Raw genomic sequence first — 17,703 nt, 5'->3', positions numbered from 1 at the left:
TTAAGTAAAATCGAGATAAAGGTAAGTTAGGTAGTTCTATACATGCATAGTTATACATTTTTAGATTTTATAAAAATTAAATATTTTTAATTAATTAATTAATTAATTAATTCACCTTAAATTCCGATTGCTGACCCACTCCTCTTGGTCTTCTTTACACATCCCTTCTATTTATTCACCCCTCTGTTCTCTTCTGAGAGGGTGAAGACCCCCACTGAGCATTCACCTACCCTGGTACACCAAGTCTCTACAGGGCTAGGCCCATCCTCTCCCATTTAAAAAATTATTTTAAGATTAAACTGAATTTATATTTGTTTATTTATGTATATATGTATGTATGTATGTATGTATTTATTTATTTATTATTAGTATTACTTTACTACATAAAGAGTCTCTTTATGTAGCTCTGGCTGTGCTGGGATTTGCTATGTAAGACAGGCTGGTGTTGAACTCAGAGCCTCTGCCTCTGCCTCTTAAGTGTTAGTATTAAAGGGGTGGATCACAGTACCAGGTTTAGAATTTTAATTGTTTTAGATTTACTATTTATTGTGTGTGTGTGTGTGTGTGTGTGTGTGTGCTTTTGTGGAAGCCAGAAGAGTGCATTAGATTTCCTGGAATAGAAATTACAGGTTGTTTTATCACTGGTAGGAACTGAGTTTGGGTCTGCTTAACCTCTAAGTCATCTCTCCCACCTCTTTGTTTTTATTATTATTTATATTTGTCATATATGTTTGCATTGCTTGATATAATAGTTACTTTAAAAAGCAAGTAGCATATTTTATATATTTTAAATAAACATTTAACCTGAACTTTGGTAAAATAGTAGTTTGAAGAACACTTACAGAATGATTCTAAACTCCCAGGACAACTCCAATCTCTGTGTTTAATTGGTTGGATTTAATTGTCCAAAAATGTTACAAAAATGCTCATCACAGAAGAGAATGTAACAGATGACAAGAAAATTGACAAGGAGCAGTCAAGGATTTTGAATATTTATATTAACTCACTATACTAATGCAAGAGAAACTCAGCATCGGGGAAATCAATCAATGTTTGAGCAGTTTTGTCAGGATAATTTTAAGTTGTTAAAAATTTCCTCTTTTTGACTGCTTAGATACAGGACAGGATTATTTGCTGTTTTGAATGCGTTGCACATCCTTTTAAAACTGTTTGCTGCCTCTTGGAATAGCTCCAGGGCAAGCTCTAGTTTGTGTCTGTTGCTTAGCATAAACGCCAGTCCTTGGGTTGCAGCTGTCTTCTGAGTCTCAATCACTTGGAGAATGTCATGGATGTGACTAGGGCTATACCCCTGGCTGCTCAATTTCCTTATATGTATGGCTTCCTTAACCACTTTCATCATCTGAGCAGTTGTGTTTGTTATGATGTCTTTTTTTTCTTTTTAAAAATTTAATTGGATATTCTCTGTATTTATATTTCAAAAGTTACACTCTTCCTCCCCACTCCCCTGTCTCCTCCCCCTCAACTTGATTCCATGAAGGTGCTCCCTCTCACAGTCACCCTCTCCACCCCAGGACCTTGGCTGATAATGATGTTGTTCTTCTCATGAGGGTGCAAATCTTTCGGATATTTCAGTCCTTTCTCTACCTCTTTCACTGGGGTCCCCTTGTTCAGTCTTATGGTTAGCTGCAAGCATCCTCATCTGTATTTGTATGACTCTGGCAGAGCCTCTGAGAAGACATCCATGTCTGGTTCCAGCCAGTAAACACTTCTTGGCATCAGCAATAGTGCTTGGGTTTGGTGGCTGCATATGGGGTGGTTCTTCAGGCGAGGCAGTCTCTGTAGATCTTTTTTTCAATACCTGCTCCTCTATTTCACCTTGTATTTCCTCCCCTGTTTTGTTATCCCTTCTAAGAAGGACTGAGGCATCCACATTCTGGTCTTTCTTCTTTTTGAGTTTCATAAGGTCTGGGGATGGTTTCTTGAGTATTCTCAGCTCTTTTTTTGTGGGGAGCTAGTATCCTCTTATAAGTGAGTACATACCATGAGTTTTCTTTTGTGTTACCTCACCATGTCTGGGTTACCTCACTCAGGATGATAGCTTTAATTTCCATCCATTTGCCTAAGAATTTTATGAACTCATAATTAATACTCCATTGTGTAAACATACTATATTTTCTGTATTTATTCCTCTATTGAGGGACATCTGGGTTCTTTCTAGATTCTGGCTATTACAAACAAGGGTACCATGAACATATGTCTCTGTTATACACTGGAGTGTCTTTTGGGTATATGCCCAGGAGTTGTAAAGCTTGGTCCTCAGGTAGTACTATGTTCAATTTTCTAAGGAACCACCAGACTGATTTCCAGAGTGGTTGTACCAGTTTACAATCCCACCAACAATGGAGGAGTGTTTCTCTTTCTCTGCATCCTGGCCAGCATCTGCTGTCACCTGAGTTTTTGATCTTAGCCATTCTGATTGGTGTGAGGTGAAAATTTAGGGTTGTTTTGATTTGCATTTCCCTGATGACTAGGGATGTTGAGCATTTCTTTAGGTACTTCTAAGTCACTCGATATTCCTCAGTTGAGAAGTCTCTTTGAAGCTTTGTACCCCATTTATTAATAGGATTATTTGATTCTCTAGAGTCTAACTTCTTGAGTTCTTTGTATATATTGGATGGTAACCCTCTATCATAAGTATGATTGGTAAAGATCTTTTTCCAGTCTGTTGGTTGCTGTTTTGTCTTTTTGACAGTGCCTTTGGCCTTACAAAACCTTTGCAATTTTATGAGGTCCCATTAGTCGATTCTTGATCTTAGAGCATAAGCCATTGGTGTTCTGTTCAGGAATTTTTCCCCTGTGCCTATGTGTTCTAAGCTTTCCCTCACTTTCTGTTCTATTAGTTTCAATGTACCTGGTTTTAGGTGGAGGTCTTTGATCCACTTGGACTTGAGCTTTGTACAAGGAGTTAAGAAGAGATCAATTTGCATTCTTTTGCATGCTGACTGCCAGTTGAACTAGCACCATTTGTTGAAGATTCTGTCTTTTTTTTCACTGAATGTTTTTTTTATCTCCTTTGTCAAAGATCAAATGACCATAGGTGTGTGGGTTCATTTCTGGGTCTTCGATTCTGTTCCATTGATCTACTTGCCTGTCTCTGTACCAATACCAGGCAGTTTTTTTTTTTTTTTTTTTTTTTTTTTTTTTTTTTTTTTTTTAAAGTCACAATTGATCTGTAATACAGCTTGAGGTCAGGGATGGTGATTCCCCCTGAATTTTTTTTTTATTGTTGAGAATAGTTTTTGGTATCCTGGGTTTTTATTACTTTAAATAAAATTACAAATTGCTCTTTCTAACTCTATGAAGAATTGGGTTGGAATTTTGATGGGGATTGCATTGAATCTGTAGATTGCTTTTGGTAAGATGGTCATTTTTACAACATTGATCCTTCCAATCCATGAGCATGGGAGATCTTTCCATCTTCTGAGATATTCTTCAGCTTCTTTCTTCAGAGAGTTAAAGTTCTTGTCATACAGATCTTTCACTTCCTTGGACAGAGTCACACCACATTATTTTATATTGTTTGTGACTATTGTGAAAGTTTTTTTCCCCCTAGTTTCTTTCTCCACATGTTTGTCCTTTGAGTATAGGAAGGCTACTGATTTGTTTGAGTTAATGTTATATCCAGGCACTTTGCTGAAGTTGTTCATTATGTTTTGGAGTTCCTTAGTAGAATTTTGGGGATCACTTAAGTATAGTATCACGTCATTTGCAAATAGTTATATTTTTACTTCTTCCTTTCCAATTTGTATCCCCTTGACTGCTCTTTGTTTTCTAATTGCTCTGGCTAGGAGTTCGAGTACTACATTGACCAGGTAGGGAGAGAGTAGGCAGCCTTTTCTGTTGCTGATTTTAGTGGTATTGTTTCAAGTTTCTCTCCATTTAGTTTGATGTTGGCTACCGGCTTGCTGTATATTGCTTTTACTGTGTTTAGGTATGGGCCTTGGATTCCTGTTCTTTCCCATGATGAAGTGTTGAATTTTTTCAAATGCTTTCTCAGCATCTAGTGAGATGATCATGTAGTTGTCTTCTTTTAGTTTTATATAGTGGTTTACATTGTCAGATTTCTGTATATCGAACTATATATGCATCCTTGAGATAAAGCCTATGTGATCATGATAGATGATTATTTTGATGTGTTCTTGGATTTGGTTTGTTAGTATTTTATTGAGTATTTTTGCATCGATGTTCATAAGGAAGATTGGTTTGAAGTTCTCTTTCTTTGTAAGATCTTTGTGTAGTTTAGGTATAAGTGTAATTGTGGCTTTATAGAATGAATTGGATAGTGTTCCTTGTGTTTTTATTTTTTGAAGTTGTTTGAAGAGTATTGATATTAGGTCTTCTTTGAAGGTCTAATAGAATTCTGCACTAAATCCATCTGGTCATGGACTTTTTTCTTCAGATGGGAGACTTTTCATGACTGCTTCTATTTATATAGGTGTTATGGGACCATTTAGATGGTTTATCTGATCCTAATTTAACGTTGGTAAATGAAATCTGTTTAGAAAATTGTTTATTTCATTCAGATTTTCCAGTTTTTTTGTGTATAGTTTTTTTTGTAATAGGATCTAATGATTTTTTGAATTTTTGGTTTCTGTTTTTATGTCTACCTTTTCATTTCTGATTTTGTTAATTTGGATACTGTCCCTTTGCTCTCTGGTAAGTCTGGCTAGGCATGTATCTATGTTGTTGATTCGTTCAAAGAACCAGCTCCTGGTTTTGTTAAGTCTTTGTATAGTTCTTTTTGTTTCTACTTTGTTAAGTTCAGACCTGAGTTTGATTATTTCCTGCCTTCTACTTCTCTTGGGTGAATTTGATTTATTTTGTTCTAGAACATTCAGATGGGCTCTCAGGCTGCTAGTGTGTGCTCTCTCCAGTTTCTTTTTGGAGGCCCTCAGAGCTATGAATTTTCCTTTCAGTGCTGCTTTCATTTTGTCCCATAAGTTTGGGTATGTTTTGTTTTCATTTTCATTATATTCTAAAAAGTCTTTAATTTCTTTCTTTATTCCTTCCCTGACCAAATTATTATTGAGTAGAGAACTGTTCAGCTTCCATGTGTATGTGGATTTCCTGTCATTTTTTGTTGTTATTGAAGACCAGCCTTATTCCATGGTGATCTGATAGGATATATCATATTATTTCAGTCTTCATGTGTTTGTTGCAGCTTGTTTTGTGACCAATTATATGGTCAGTTTTGGAGTAGGTACCATGAGGTGCTGAGAAGAAGGTATATTCTTTTCTTCTACAAATTCCTGTCAAATTCATTTGGTTCACAAGTTCTGTTAGCTTCACTGTACCTCTGTTCATGTTCTAATTCCATGATATGTCCAATGAAGAAAACTGCATGGTGACATCTCCTACTATTATTGTGTGTGGTGCAATGTGTGCTTTGAGCTTAGTAAAGTTTCCTTTATAAATGTGGGTGCCCTTGCATTGGGGCATAGATGATCAGAATTGAGTGTTCATCTTGGTAGATTTTCTTTTTTTGGTCAATATGAAGTGTTCTTTCTTATATTTTTAGATAACTTTTGGTATAAAGTTGATTTTATGTGATATTGGAATAGCTACTCTAGCTTGTTTCTTGAAGACATTTGCTGGAAATTTGATTCCTTTTTTTCTACATAATACCAGTTTTAATCAAACACACGTTAGTATACAAGTTAGGGTATATACATGTGTTGCAGAAATATTATTACATACATCTTAAAAACAAGACTACCCTGAATTTCATTTTTATTTCCAAGGCAGAGAAGAAATAGTTTTAGTGTTTTGGAGGGATAACATTGTAGAGGTAGTTTTGATTATTTTAAGATCTAAAAATGATATTTAAGACACTTAAAAATATGAATAAAACTGAACATGATGGAAAATGCTTGTAATGCCAAACTTAGAAGGTGAAGGCAAGAAGCCTAGAAGTTCAGGATCGTCCGTACCTGCAGAGAGAGTTGGAGGCTAGCCTGAGCAAGATGAGCCCTATCTCAAAGAAGGAAAATAGATCTGTTACAATAATGCTGGCTGTTATGTGTATTCACAAAGGGGAGAAATATCCCAAGTATGGCTCGTGTGCTGGAATCCCTGATGCCTTTATGCTACACTTTGTGCTGTGAAGTAGTGCTTTCAGAAATAAATGGAAACCATTACAGGAAATGCTTAAGTCTTAGATAGTAAATGCAATTGCTTAAATGCCCACTTGGCGGCGCCAGAGGACAAGGCCGGCTGGTCGCTGAGGTTCTGGGAATGGAGTTCCATTGCTTTGTTTTTGGGTTTTTGTCTTTTTTTGCAGTATTTTGAACTCTGAGTTTCCTGAATGCTAGGTTTGCATACCCTTGGTTGACAATCAAACTATTAGCTTACTGTCAAACACAAAAGCTTACTCCACAAGTCCTACATAGCGAGACTCTAAGTGCTTGTTGAACAAAAAGATCCCTTACTGACTTTCTTCATGGCACAATCAATTAGGGCATCCAGCCAGGCTGATGGTTCAAGCCCACCCAGGGACAACAACTTCAGTTTTTTTTAACAACTATCAGTCACCTGTGGCTTTTCAGGAAATTCATTCCCTTAGTATCTCTGCTATTTCTCTATCCTACTCAGTAATACCCAAAACCTGACCTTGCCTGTCACAGGTTGTTTATGACCTGGCCTTTACAAGAAAACAAACTTTTTTTTTCCGGGGCTGGGGTTGGGCACATGGGGAGGGGGTGAACAAATGCCTTCGTGTTTACAAGCACTACACGATCTTCCAGCGGACCCTGTTCAATTCCCAGCACTCATGGTCAGCCACTCACTGGTAGACATCCAAGCGTAAACACACACACACACACACACACACACACACACACACACACACACACACACACACACACACACACACATTGTGGTGGTTTGAATATGCTTTGCCCAGAGACTGTCACTATTTGGAGATTTGGAGATGTGAACTTGGAGGAAGTGTGTGACTGTGGGTATGGGCTTTAAGACCCTTATCTATGTAGACCAGGCTGACCTTGAACTGCCTGCCTCTGCTCAAGGCATCACCACTACTGTCCGGCCAGGGCAAATCCTTTACTTTTTTTTTTTTTTAAAACAACTTTATTTTACAAAACAAAGATAAATGTACAGATTTTAAACATTTTTTGCTTAAAATTATACATTTTTTGTCAGTACTGTTTTTTCAGATTTTAAAATAATTTTTACATAAAACTATATGAATATATTTTTTAGTCAGTACTTGATTTTTTCAAAGGCTTGACAGTATGCATTGAAAACCTAATAGTTACAATGAGCATAAAGTACATGCAAAACAAAACGCAACATGGAAATAGTCAAAGTCTTCTTGTTTTGTAAATATTTTTTTTTAATCCTTTACTTTTGAACTCAGTCTCACTCAGATTTTCAGGACACAAACAGAACGTAGCCATATTCTTTCCCACTGACACCAATGGCCTCTGGTTCCGTTCCCAATAGTTCTTGTTTGAATGTGAAACACCATGAACGATGGTCTTTATTAAATGCATTTCCCTTAGCACTCTGGGATTCCAAACTCCCAACAAAATGATCCGACAAGGTTTGTTCTATGGCATTCTAGGACTTGTCTTCTCCCTGTCCCTCTCCCTGCCATCATATCCAGTGTGTGTGGTGTTGGGGATTGAGTCCTGGACTTCATGTATGATAGGGAAGTATTTGACCAACTAAACCATACCCCTTGCCAATACTAGGGAGTTTTTCTTATTTACATTTTTAAACTCATGTACATTCTTCTAAAGGCAGGTGCAAAGGCTTAAGAACAACATGATCTGGCTTATCTTAGCAATGGCAACATGTCTCTCAAAGTAATTTTTGGTATTACTTAATTTTCATGTCACTGTGACCAAAATACCAAATAGAAAATTGTGGGATCTTCAGTCTCCAAGCACTCAGGACATCTTCTGTTTGGAATTCTAGATAATTTTATGCATAAAAAATGAAAAACTTTACAAAATTTTTAAAAAAATTGAACAACTTTATTAAAAACAAAAATAAATGTACAGATTTTAAGCATTTATGCATAAAAGTATATGAATACATTTTTGTCAGTACTTGATTTATTTAAAGGTTTGATAGTATGCATTAAAATCTTACTAGTTACAATGAGCATAAAGTACGTGTAAAACAAGATGTAACCTGGAAATAGTCAAAGTTTTCTGGGTGTGTAAAACTTAAGCATAATGGTTTTTCATTTTCTTTCTTTTTTCTTTTGGCCATTGTTTTTTCTTGAACTTCATATAGTCTGTGAGTTGTTTCTGAGGTGTTCAGAACTTTCTGGGGTTAGTATCCAATTATCAGTGATTGCATTATATGTCTGTTCTTTTGTGACTGGGTTACCTCACTCCGGATGATATTCTCTAGATGCATTCATTTTCTTAAAAATTTCATAAAGTCATTGTTTCTGATAGCTAAGTAGTACTCCATTGTGTAAATATACCACAATTTTGGTATCATTCATCTAGTGAAGGACATCTGGGTTCTTTCCAGCTTCTGGATATTATAAATAGGGCTGTTATGAACATTGTGGTGCATGTGTCTTTGTTGTATGTTGGAGCTTCTCTGGGGTATATGCCCAGAAGTGGAATAACTGGGTCTTCAGGTAGTACTATGTCCAATTTTCTGAGGAATTGCCAGACTGATTTTTAGAGTGGTTGTATCAGTTTACAACCCCACCAAGAGTGGAGAAGTGTTCATCTTTCTCCCCATCCTCGCCAGCTTCTGCTGTCATCTGAATTTTTGATCTTGGTCAATCTGACTGGTGTAAGGTGTAATCTCAGGGTTGTTTTGATTTGCATTTCCCTGATGGCTAATGATGTTGAGCACTTCCTTAGGTGCTTCTCAGCCATGCGATATTCCTTAATTGAGAACTTTTTGTTTAGCTCTGTATCCCATTTTTTAATAGGGTTGTTTGATTCTCTGGTGTCTAGCTTCTTGAGTTCTTTGTATACCTTGGATATTAGGCCTCTATCTGATGTGGGGTTGGTAAATATCTTTTCCCACTCTGTTGGCTGCCGTTTTGTTTTCTTGACAATGTCCTTAGCCTTACAGAAACTTTGCAATCTCATTAAGTCCCATTTGTCAATCTTTGACCTTAGAGCACGAGCCATAGGTGTTTTGTTCAGGAAATTTTCTCCTGTGCCTATGTGTTCTAAGGTTTTTCTTACTTTCTCTTCTAATATTTTCAGTGTACTTGGTTTAATGTGGAGATCTTTGATCCACTTGCACTTGAGGTTTGTACAAGAAGATAAGAAAGGGTCTATTTTCATTCTTCTGCATGCTGAGTGCCAGTTGAACCAACACCATTTGTTGAAGAGGCTGTCCTTTTCCATTTTTTACTGGTCTTTTAAATTGGGAATTTTCGCTCACTTCTGTGCCTATTATTCTTAGGTTTGGTCTTCTCATTTGTCTTGGATTTCCTGGATGTTTTGGGTTATGAGCTTTTTGCATTTTTTTTGATGGTTGTTGTGATGTTTTCTATGGTATCTTCTGCTTCTGAGATTCTCTCTTCTGTCTTTTGTATTCTGTTGGTGATACTTGCACCTATAATTTCTGATCTCCTTCCTGGGTTTTCTATCTCCAGTGTTGTGTCCCTTTGTAATTACTTTATTGTTTCCATTTCCATTTTTAGATCCTGGATGGGTTTGTCCAATTCCTTCTCCTGTTTGGTAGTGTTTTCTTATATTTCTTTAAAAAAGTTATTTATGTCCTCCCTCAAGTTCTTTATTATCATCATGAGATATGATTCCAAATTTGAATCTTGTTTTTCAGGTGTGATTTCTGTTGGTTATGTACTTGCCTCTCACCTCTGGTTCTCTCTTGTGTTACTCCTCTTAACTGTCTCTAACTGGGTCCGGTCCTTCTTGAGATTCTGGTTGTGTCAGAAGTCCCAAGGGTCTAGGTGTCTCTCTTGTCCTGTAATTTTGCGATCCTATAATACTGTGATCCTGAGGGTGTCAGAGCTCAAGAGCTCCTGGGTATGACTGCTCTCTTGGAAATCTAACTTCCTCTGTGATACTATGTCTGTTATTATACCTGTGTTCCTGTGATCCTGTGATCCTGTGGTCCTGGGTATGCTTTCTGGGTGTCTTGCTACTGGATGTGGCACCAGTGCCCAAGGTCTTCTCAGGGCTCAGGTTCAGACCAGAAGGAACTCAGGCCACTGGCTGGGTGGAGGTTCCTGTTTCATTAAACACTGGGGAGCCAGTTACTGTGGGTATGAGGAGAGATGTTGTGTCCTCCTCACCTGTTTTCCTGGGTGTGGTAGAGCACCTGGGTGACAGGCTTCCTCTGAGTGTTGTGGGATTGGGTTCTGATGACTGCCACATATATTGTCTTCTGTTGCTTATGGTCTTGTGCTTGCCTCTTGCCATCCGGTTATCCCTGTTGTTTGTTGCTCTGGGTGTCTCTTTCTGGAGTCTGCTTTTGTCCATGGGTTTCTTCAGGTCTTTTCGTAGGCCTTGGCTATACCTCCCATGGTGCCTTCAGACTGTGAGGTCTTCAGAGGGGCATATATGTTGGTTACTTGTTGTCCTGCCTGCAATAACTCTTTTGGAAAGCCTTCTAGGAGGCTATTAGACTGGGTTCTTCAGAGGGTCAGAGAAGCTGCTGATATGTTTCCCTGGCTGCATCAGACCTCTGGGAGTCCTTCAGACTGTTGAGTCTTCAGAAGATATGTCAAGCTGTTGTCTTGTGTGTACCTGTTAACCAGGGTGTTCTATGGACTGTGGATTCTGTTTCCCCATGTGAGGCAAAACTCCAGGGAGGCTTCCATACTGTTGGAGCAGCAGCCTGCATACCACTGAGCTCCGGGGATGTCTTCAGTCTGTGGTGTCAGTTGCCCAGTTGTCCTGTGTGCAGAGGAGCTCCTGGGATGCCTTCAGGCTGTGGTGTCTTCTGGGGAGCCTAGCAGCTCTCAGTTGTTTTCTTATATAATCTAGGATCACTAGTCCTGGTGTGACAATGATAATAGTGACTGAGCCCTCCTTTATCAATCATTATCTAAGAAAATGCCCCACAGGCCAATGTGAAATGGGCAATTCTCAAATTGAAAATTTTTCCTGAGCTTCCCATATGACCCTAGTTTTTGTCAAGTGGGTGAGACTGTGGGGGCAGCTTGGACCGAGTGACAGAGTCTGTGCGCAAGGCTCCTTACTAGAAGTGGGCTTAGGGAATGAGACCATGGGGTTGATAGAGATAAACATTTATTTAGTTTTTAATATTTACTGCAACAGGTGGCACACCAACATGTTAAGCAAGAATCCACTAAAAGATTTATGGCTATCAGACTAAGTGTTAGTTAAAAAGTTTTTATTTTCTAAGTAAGAGGGAGCCAGCACCATGGTGAATCATATAAGGTCTCAAGTGAGAGAACATTAAAAGAAACAGAGATGGCTTCTGCCAGCAAGCTGTAGTGTCCTGTAGCTAAAAACAGGCAATCATATATATATATATATATATATATATATATATATATATATATATATATATATATATATATATATATATAGAGAGAGAGAGAGAGAGAGAGAGAGAGAGAGAGAGAGAGAGGGAGAGAGAGAGAGACAGACGAAGAGAAAGCAAGAGGGGAGGGGATTAGTAGCTATCTGGATTCCTTAAAAAATCTGTTTTCAAAAATTAAAAAGCTTATTTGTTTGTTTTAAGATAGTATGAAGAATTGATATACAAGTAAAGTTTGTTTTTCTAGTTAGAAGAATAGAGTATAGAATTTACCAGAATCACCTGGGAATTTTCACCAGTAGTTCAGAACTAAGACAGAAGAAGCTTGTACATTAGACAGAGTGAATTGCAGATGTATATTAAGTTAGGTATTAATAAGGATCTGACACTCCAGACTGAGAGAATGACAGATCAAAATAATTTGGGCTAAGGTCCTAGATTTACAGAATTGTTTATTAGTCACTGACTTCAGGAGAGAGTGGTCAGTTTTGCAAGTTAAAAGTTTATCATTGATAGAGATCTGTGCACCACAGATAGTGTATATAGACATATATTAGGGAATTATTAATTATTAATAATTAAAGATCTGACACTCCTGATTGAGAGATAAACAGTTCAAAATACTTTAAACTAAGGTCCTGGTTTTTACAAATTGCTTACTTATTGATTTGTAAGTGATGGTAGTTTGTTTTGTGAATTATCCCGTTAAGGCCATGTGGCTCATCAGATGCCAGCTAGCAAGGCTTTATAATTATCTTAATTGTTTATATTGTTTCAAAATGGATGTGATATTGAGTTTGTGTTTATATTATTTCTCTGGGAGAGAATTCAAGATACAAGATATTCTATTTGCCAACTAAGGGACATGCTATTTTTAAAGAAAAGTTTGTCTTTGTGTTTTTCTTTTTTTCTTTTTTCTTTTGCATACTTTTAATTTCAGAACAAAATAAATCAAACAGAAAAAACCACAATACACAACACCCAACCCTGCTATTCTGTGGGAGGGGATCTTCCTGCTTTGAGGCACAAGGACAGGATAGAAGAGATTCTTATAGACATGAGCAGACCAGGTGGGTCAGGGCCAGTCAAGGTTGTTGGGGGAGCCACAGGGATAGTATATAGAGGGAACAGGCTTTCCAGGAGCCTTTAATGCACTTCTTCCATGCAAGGGGCATCCTCATCACCCTCCAGTGGGGGGAAACTCATCAGGAACAGCAGCACTGGGCTCTTCTGCCATGACCTCATCTTCATCAATGCGCAGGCCTAGTTTAATCATGTGGTAGATATGGTTGGAGTGAGCTTGGGGATCCTCAAGTGAGAAACCAGAGGAGAGCAGAGCAGTTTCAAATAGCAGCACCACCAGCTTTGTTGTTTTTGTCTGCCTCAGCCTTCTGCAGCAGGATCTCCACAATGGGGTGGTTAGAGTTGATCTCTAGGTGTTTTTGGGCCATCATGTAGCCCATTGTAGAGTTGTCTTGCAGTGCCTGGGCCTTCATGATGCATTCCATGTTGGCTGTTCAGCCATAGGTGCTTGTCACAATGCAGCAGAGTGAAGACACAAACCTATTGGAGATGGTCACTTTTTCAACTTTCTTGTCCAAGATCTCCTTCATGAGCTTGCAGAGATTCTCAAATTTTGCCTTGCTCTCTTTCATTTTTTTCTTTTCCTCCTCATCCTCTGGTAGCTTCAGGCCCTCCTTAGTCACTGAGACCAGGTTCTTTCCATCAGATTCCTTGAGCTGCTGCACACAGTCCTCATCAATAGACTCAGTCATATACACCATCTCAAAGCCCCATTTCTGCACACGCTCCACAAAGGCAGAGTTAGCCATTTGCTTTTAGCTCTCACCAGTGATATAATAGATGGACTTCTGGGTCTCCTTCATTATAGACACATCCTCTGACAGGGAAATCATCTCATCTCCAGACTGAGAGGTATGATAGCGAAGGAGAGGCGGCGACAGTTAGTGGAATCCTCGTGGACTCCAAGCTTTAAATTCTTGGACAACGCCTCATAAAATTTCTTGTAGTTCTCTTTGTCTTCAGCCAACTCAGAGAAGAGCTCAAGGCACTTCTTCAAAATGTTTTTGCGGATGACTTTCAGGATCTTGCTCTGTTGGAGCATTTCTCGGGAGATGTTCAGGGGCAGGTCCTCAGAATCAACCACACCACGGATAAAATTGAGGTACTCAGGTATCAGCTCATTACAGCTGTCCATGATGAACACACAACAAACACACAATTTGATATTGTTTTTTTTTCTTCTTGTTCTCAAAAAGGTCAAAGGGAGCTCGTCAGGGAATGCAGAGCAATGTTCTGAATTCCAACTGACCTTCTACAGAGAAGTGTTTGAATGCTAAGTGGTCTTCTCAATCATTGGTTAGGCTCTTATAGAATTCACCATATTCCTCTTGGGTGATGTCATCTGGATTTCTGGTCCAGAAAGGCTTCATCTTATTCAGCAATTCCTGGTCAATGTACTTCTCCTTCATGTTCTTTGTTTTCTTTTTCTTATCTTTGTAGATGTCATCCTCCTCATCAGAGCCCACATCCTCTATCTTAGGCTTCTCCTCATCTTCCTTATCTTCCTCCTCTTTCTCACCCTTCTCTTCCTCATCATCACTGATCTCCTTCTCTTGTTCCTTCTCCAAGTAGAGAGTGATGAGATAGCCTATGAACTGCGAGTGTTTCTTTACCACTTCCTTGATCCTTCTCTCTTCCACTACTGTCTGGTCTTCTTTGAGGTGAAGGATCACTTTGGTACCTAGGCCTATGGGCTCACCATGGTCTGCGCGGACGGTGAAGGACCCACCAGCAGAAGACTCCCAGGCATACTGCTCATCATCATTGTGCTTTGTGATCACAAACACTTTCTCTCCCACTAGATAAGCCAAGTAAAATCTGACACCAAATTGCCCAATCATGGAGATGTCTGCTCCAGCCTGGAAAGCCTCCATGAACACCTTTGTACCAGACTTAGCAATGGTTCCCAAGTTATTTATGAGGTCAGCCTTGGTCATGCCAATGCCTGTGTCCACCAAAGTCAGCGTGTGCTCCTGAGGGTTGGGGATGATGTCAGTTTTCAGCTCTTTCCCACTGTCCAACTTGGAAGGACCCGTCAGGCTCTCATACCGAATCTTGTCCAGGGCATCAGAAGCATTGGAGACCATGGAGGAAAATCTCCTTGTTTGAGTAGAAAGAATTGATGATGAGGGGACAGGAGCCGGGCAATTTCTCCTGAAAGGCAAAGTTCTCCGCCTCTTCTCAATGGTACACCTCCTCAGGCATCTTGATGGGAAAACCAAGTAGTAGTACAGAGCAGGGTGGGCCCGGACCACATCCGACTCGCACCGCAAGCCTAGGCTGCACGGGGTTAACTCAAGACATCTTTGTCTTTTTAAATGTTGTGATTCGGCTCTGTGTGCCTTCCAGAGTGATAGGGATTAGATTTGTTAGAGGTAGATCACCTGAAAAACTAAATTCAGTAAGATCAAACAAAATATTTCTTGATACTAAAATGTTTTCTGTTGAGTTTATATATTTTACAGAATGTATAGCTATGGTAAAGCTTGTCATCAGAATGCTGAACTGGCCTGATTCCAGACATCAGAGACTACAACAATCATCAGTGTGGCTGTCCCTCTTGAGGCCTGTTCAACTTCTTCATTCCCCTCCCCCTTTCTAAATTTTCAATGCCCATATATTCAGCTTGAGCTATGAAGAGCCGTCACCTGATACCCTGGACTTTGGGGGGTGAAAGTGGTTATTGTAAGGTTGTTTTAGTAAAGAATGTAGAAATGGTCATAATTATACAGGAAGGAGTAGCCATATTTGATTATACAGTCATAATCTTAGTTTGGTAACTAAGCTAAAGTCACATCTTCATGGGTAGAAATCTTTCTAATTGATGAAAAGTTAAAGTTATAATTTTTACAGTACTATAAAATTGATTTGGTACAGATTTAAAGTTTACACATTGTCTTTAGTTGATTAAACAGCACTAGTTAAGGGCTAGATAACAAACTCGTGGATCTGAGTTATTAAAAGAATGTTTTTATTAAATATAATTTCAATGAAAGATGGCCAAGAGTAGTCAAGGTTTAACAGTTGAGAGATGCTTTGTGTAGATATATAATTTTCAAAGTCATCAGAAGTCCACAGAATATGACATTTATGGACTTTTTTTAAAATTAAAGATCATTTGACTAGAGACCTGTCTGCTCCTTACAGCACCTCTTTTTAGATTCTAAGAAAAAATTGAGCTGGTAGCTGGAGGAGATGGCGTTCTCCACAGGAGTTACTGTTCCTCGCAATTTTCACTTGTTGGAAGAACTTGAAGAAGGACAGAAAGGAGTAGGTGACGGCATGGTTAGCTGGGGCCTTGAAGATAATGAAGACATGACACTTACAAGGTGGACAGGCATGATTATTGGGCCACCAAGGACAAACTATGAAAACAGAATATATAGCCTGAAAGTAGAATGTGGATCTAAATACCCAGAAGCTCCTCCATCAGTTAGATCTGTAACAAAAATGAATATGAATGGAATCAGTAATTCCAGTGGAAGGGTGGATGCATGGAGCATTCCCGTATTAGCAAAATGGTAAAATTCCTATAGCATTAAAAGTTGTACTTCAAGAGCTAAGACGTCTTATGATGTCCAAAGAAAATATGAAGCTTCCACAGCCACCAGAAGGACAGACGTACAGCTACTAATTTTAGTGGATCTCAAACTTGTCTTAAATCAGCAACCTTCTACTCATGTTTATGTCTTTATTAAATATCACCATGCAAAATACCCACACATTAAGTAAAAGAACTGAAGCCGGTAAACATGACCTGGGCAGCTGTAAGAGCATATTTAATATATGTACACCTATTATGTTTTCAGGTAACAAGAGAAGGGCAGCACAGTTTTTCTTTCTCTTCTTAAAGCACTGTCATTTAAACAAGAACATGAAGTATTCAAAATGGAATTCAGGTTTCCCAGACAGAAGCACGGCAAGACTGTCAGGTGGCCATGGACACCTTTGTTTTTCTGAGAAGTAAAGTCTCAGGAAGGAGGAGCAGATCTGGCTTTTCCATCGCTCACAGAGCTGCAGCTGGAATTGTTTCAAGTGGCAGATGTAATGAATAGTCACCAATTGTGGTCATTCTTGAAGCAGGGTGGGTGCTGACTACTATTAGCATCAAAAATAGGTTCAGAATTGTTTACATACCTGTATTTATAATAAGAAGATGTTTGGGGTTTTGAGTTTCTGTTAAAAGCTGTTCCCATTTGTTACATGTAACAGACATGGTAATTTGTTTACAGTCTTTGTTTAATAAAACATGCTTAGAAGTGAAGTCAACAAAAAGGAAATAGGTGTATGGATATGTGATTTTAGGATGAAAGTTAGTCTTAAAATGTAAATGAAATATGGAATGTGTCTTCAGAGACTGTGCTGTTTCTGTCATGCTGATATTTGCTATAGTAACCATATCACGGTAGCAAAGTTGGGGTTATTATGCTAGGCATGGTAATGGCAGAGGCAGGAAGATTGCAAGTTCCAGGCCAGCCTGGGCTGGTACATAAGACTGCATTTAAAGAAAAAAAATAAATATTGAGAGAAAATCAAAGATTTTCATTGGAATTCTATTTTATATGCTTGTTTGGAATTTACAGAGCATTTATCTTCTTATCTTACATGTTCAGTTTAATTACTTTGCACAAAGAGGTATCTCAGTTACTACATTTCAAATTTTATTTCATCAAAGCTATTATTCAAAGAGATCTTCACATTTTAGCAGTTTTCATAGTTGCAGACTGCAAATTATTCAAGTACTTGCTCATCTTTTTTCTTTGTGGCAGTTTTATTTTTCTATGAAACTTTTGGCTTATTACAATTGACTGAATTGAAGACATTTTCTCCCCTATCTTTAATTTTTTTGTTATTGTGTGTGTGTGTGTGTGTGTGTGTGTGTGTATGTGTGTGTGTGAAGGTCACCATTGGAGGTTACTTTTGAGTTGGTTCTTGACTTCACTTTTATGTTCCTGATGTTGAACTCTGATCACCATGTACCGTGTGTGTGAACAAGTGCCTTCACTGCGGGGCCATCTCATTGGTTCCTCTTCTAAGACCAGCGACAGTTAATTTTATCTACTCCACATTCACTTTCACAAATACATGTTTGAAGTTGAAAGTTCATTTTTATCCTTTTAT

The 17,703-nt window shown here is 38.5% G+C and overlaps 2 pseudogenes across 2 annotated transcripts; one reads left to right on the top strand and one right to left on the bottom strand.

Moving 5' to 3' along the window:
* Window positions 1-12,645: 12,645 nt before the first annotated feature.
* LOC308417719 (heat shock protein HSP 90-beta-like) lies at window positions 12,646-14,787 on the bottom strand (annotated as a pseudogene). The gene has a single exon. The product of its transcript is annotated as a heat shock protein HSP 90-beta-like (transcript).
* Window positions 14,788-15,774: 987 nt separating this feature from the next.
* Window positions 15,775-16,216, top strand: LOC308417718 (ubiquitin-conjugating enzyme E2 variant 2-like; annotated as a pseudogene). Its single transcript has one exon. The product of its transcript is annotated as a ubiquitin-conjugating enzyme E2 variant 2-like (transcript).
* The last annotated feature ends 1,487 nt before the right edge of the window (window positions 16,217-17,703 follow it).

Source organism: Micromys minutus (genome assembly GCF_963924665.1).
Source record: "Micromys minutus genome assembly, chromosome: 2".
In the NCBI taxonomy this organism is placed as follows: domain Eukaryota; kingdom Metazoa; phylum Chordata; class Mammalia; order Rodentia; family Muridae; genus Micromys; species Micromys minutus.
This window is presented reverse-complemented; position numbering and strand designations above follow the sequence as displayed.